This window comes from Sycon ciliatum, chromosome 11 (genome assembly GCF_964019385.1).
Source record: "Sycon ciliatum chromosome 11, ocSycCili1.1, whole genome shotgun sequence".
Taxonomy (NCBI): domain Eukaryota; kingdom Metazoa; phylum Porifera; class Calcarea; order Leucosolenida; family Sycettidae; genus Sycon; species Sycon ciliatum.
The window spans coordinates 27,170,464-27,174,938 of NC_088653.1; positions in this window are offsets into that span (position 1 = coordinate 27,170,464).

Here is a 4,475-nt window from a genome sequence, read left to right on the forward strand (position 1 = left end):
CTGTTTCTTGGGCACCGGATAGACGGCCAATGCATTTCTCCAGATCCAGAGAAGATCAAGGCCGTGCATAACTGGCCTGTCCCGACGACGGTCACGCACGTAAGACAGTTTCTGGGATTCGCTAATTACTTTCGAAGGTTCATTAACCATTTCTCGGCCATCTCCAAACCCCTGGAGGAACTGACAGGGAAACATGTGCGCTTCGAATGGAATCAGACTCGACAGGAGGCATTTGAGCGATTGAAGTCTGCTCTGCTGGATGCTCCAGTGTTGCGACTAGCAAACGTCAGTCAGGATTTCCGCGTTGAGACTGACGCAAGTGACTTTGCTGTGGCAGGAGTCTTAACGCAGCAAGCAGAGGACCAGTCCTGGCATCCTGTGGCTTACGTGAGCCGAAAGCTGTCTTCTGCCGAACGGAATTACACGGCCGCCGAGCGAGAAACTTTGGCTGTAGTGTACGCCCTGCAGTGCTGGCGAGTCTACCTATTTCGCCACTTTCAACTCTACACCGACAACATGGGAGTTGTCTACCTCAGGACCAAACCAAACTTAACCAAGAGAGAGGCTCGATGGATTGAATTCCTGGCCGACTATGACTACACGGTACATCACAAGCCAGGGAAGTGTAACATAGCAGACCCGTTGTCACGTCGACCAGACTTGGAACTGAATGGAATCGAGTTCTCTCTGGATGTGAATCAAGGAATTGCGAATCAGATCTCAGCAGGGTATGATAGTGACCCAGAGCTTTCGCCAGTAATCAAGCGCTTGATGGCTTGCAGCGAAGACGCCATGCATGAGCGATACGTCTGGAACAGTGTGGACTGGCGGCTGTACCTAGTAACATCGGGCGATGCTCGCCTCTGCATTCCTCGCGGTCCGGTACGGCTGCAACTGCTCAAACAGAATCATGATTGCCTGACGGCCGGCCATCCGGGGAGAGACAGGACCTACCTGAAGCTGAGCAGATACTTCTATTGGCCAGGCATGAGAAGTACTGTGAAGGACTTCGTTAAATCTTGCGACCGGTGCCAACGCGTAAAGGGTAGCCAGACCAAGGCAGGACTGTTGCAGTCCCTTCCAGTCCCCGAACAGCCCTGGACAGACATCAGCATGGATTTCATCATGGCACTGCCGCTGACCTGCCGAGGACATAGCGCCATTCTAACCTTTGTGGACCGTCTGACGAAGTATGTGCACCTGATCCCGACGACTGTTCATGTTGACTCTAAGGAGGCAGCCCGATTGTACGTGGATCATGTGTTTGCTGCCCATGGCTTGAGCAAAACGATAGTTTGTGATCGAGATCCGCGATTCACGTCGGCGTTCTTCAAGGAGGTTTTCAGTATTCTTGGCGTGGAGCTAAAAATGAGCACGGCCAACCACCCTCAGACCGATGGCATGACTGAGCGTGTGAACCGTGTCATTGAGGATACGCTAAGAGCTTTCGTCAACCATAGGCAAAACAATTGGGATGCACTCCTATCGCTATGTGAGTTTGCGATCAACAATGCCGATCAAGCGTCAACAGGGAACAAGCCATTTTTCCTCAACCATGGATGCCATCCAGTTACTCCCTCGAGCTTATTGACGAAGCAGAAAGCTGGAGCTGGCATGGACACGAATGGTCCGCTGTCATGGCTGGATGGCCGCGTAGAGGCACTACGTGAGGCACTGGATGCCATCGTGGCGGCGCAGGCCCGGCAATCATTGTATGCGGATCGAGGACGGGTGGAGGACGCCCTGAAGGAGGGGGATGAGGTGTTGGTCTTCAGGGACTTCCTGCTGACGCCTGAGGAACGAGACAGGCCTTCACACAAATTAAGGCTCAAGTGGTATGGGCCGTTCAAGGTGCAGAAGAAAGTGGCCCCGAATGCGTACAGATTAGCTCTTCCAAGAATCATTCGGGCCCATCCAGTGTTCAATATTGCTGCCCTCAAGCTGTACCATGGCAATGAGATACCGGGCCGTACTCAGCCGGCACCTCCACCCCTAACCGATGCGGATGGCCATACGCGGTACATTGTCGAAAAGGTGTTGTCGCACAAGAAGAGAGGACGGCGCACGCAGTACCTAGTGAAATGGAAGGGCTACCGAGATGCCACCTGGGAGCCGGAGGAATACTTGATGGATGAAGCAGGAAACGCTATTATTCCGCTGAAAACCTACCTGGACCGTTTTTCATAAAATTGCTATTTAATTAGCAGCCACAGTTGTATTGCTAGTTTCTACGTGTTGCAATAGAAATGTAGCATTCTGCATGATTAGGATAGTGCTTCCCTGCCAGCCAGGCGTTATTTGCAGAGGACATGCACTGGATCTTGAGTTCATCAGTGTTGTTTTCGGCTACCATGCATTCCACATATCCATGCATGATCATTAGTTACCATAACTGTTCCTTCGAATTGGTACTGTTCTGACAGTTGAGAGGGGGGAATGGTGTAACAGATTCACTGTTACTACTAACACTAGGAATAGGATACACTTATCACCTGCTATTATCACGCTGCTGCTGTTAGGTGTTATGTCCATCATTGCTTGTTCATGTATATAAGAATGCATTATGGCAAGGATCATTGCTTATTCCAAGAATGACTACTGAAGTTAGTTGGACTGTTACACCCCCCCCCCCCTGTTCGACTTGCAACTGCAATACTGCGACAGGTCAAGTTATTGAATGACGCCTCGTCGGAACAATCACCATTCCGTTCTGAAAGCGCAACATCGTGACAATGCAGAAATTTGATGCTTTGAAAACCAGATTGACTCTGGGGCATCACCACATGGACAAGGAAGTAATAACAAAGACGACTGATTTATCGGATGAAAAAATCTCGACAAAAGTTTATCTTTACAGCAAGATTCTGACAATCGCCTTTGCACAGCCTACTGGTAAGACATAGGCAGTTTGTAGACATTACAGTCGCTCTCGTATGCATCCGACCTCCATACCAGTTGTTTACAACTACTGTATATTGACCTGAAAAAGAGGAAAATAGTATGGACCCACTGGGATGGGCGTTTGCAGCGGACTTCACGGTACAGGTTCCTGCACGATTACGAGGGCAGCACCGCGGAATCCAGCCCGCGCCGCGATAGCGGCAAGGGCTGAATAAACAGCGGTAGTGACTGAGTATGAGTAATAATCATAATAATAAAAAACAATCCAGAAAGATACTAATAAAGAGAAATGGAGTGAGAAGAAACAACACCTATGAAAATGATAATCCTAGCACTAAGGTAATAACAGGGAAAACTGCGAAAGCATTTAACGAACTTGTAAGGACTACTAGTATACTGTGACACAAGATATGACACCATGGCCAACTAGAGCCAAACAGACAGAACAAGCTGCTACTAAAACAATTTCAAACGAATAATGCTGTCCTTCTGGACACACATATTAGGCTTATGAATACGTTGACAAACAGCTTCTAACACACTCAACTGCAACTGCCTAATCTGTGTGTCCAGAAGGACAGCATTATTCGTTTGAAATTGTTTTAGTAGCAGCTTGTTCTGTCTGTTTGGCTCTAGTTGGCCATGGTGTCATTATCTTGTGTCACAGTATACTAGTAGTCCTTACAAGTTCGTTAAGTGCTTTCGCAGTTTTCCCTGTTATTACCTTAGTGCTAGGATTATCATAATCATAAGGAGATCCCCCAGATAGGCGTTAGCCTTTGGGTAATCCTGAAATAAAGATTATTATTATATTATAATCATAATAATCTTTACTTCAGGATTACCCAAAGGCTAACGCCTATCTGGGGATCTCCTATTTGTGTATGTACTAGTAACATAGTTATGGATGCGAGAGAAAGTGCGCAAAGTGAGTGTGAAATGTTGGTTTTAAACTTGAAGGAATAATAAGAAACACAAGGAAAGAAAGTAAGACAGAAAAGAAAAGAACAAACATGTAAATCAATGATTGCACATCAAAGGTGTACCAGTGCAGTCGAGCTGAAACGACCAGACAGGAATGGAGTAGTAAGTGCGGGGCAGGTTCTGGCACACTTTTTGACCTTTGACCTTTGGGCCAAATAAGGCACACTGTGTCGGTCGTGCTGGGTCTGGCCCCGGGACTCCCCCAGGGTTTGACCTTTGACCTTTGGGTTAAATAAGGCACACTGTATCGGGCGCGTTTGGTCTGGCCCCGGGACTCCCCCAGGGTTCGACCTTTGACCCTGTCATGCCATAAATGTCATCATGTTCTTTTCCGTGGCGAACGTGGACTTGTGCACGTTCGGTGCATTCGCACTGGGGAGTAGTAAAATACGTACTACTCCCTGATTTGCACATCGTAGATGTGCAGTGACATATTGCGCATGCGCGCATAAGTACGCGGAGCGTGCGACCTTCAGTGGCCCTGCGGAAAAGACGCAGTGCAACACAAGGTGGACTAGTACACGTGTCATTATACTACTCCCTGATTCGCACTTCGTAGATGTGCAGCAAACAAGTTCACGTTCCTTGCA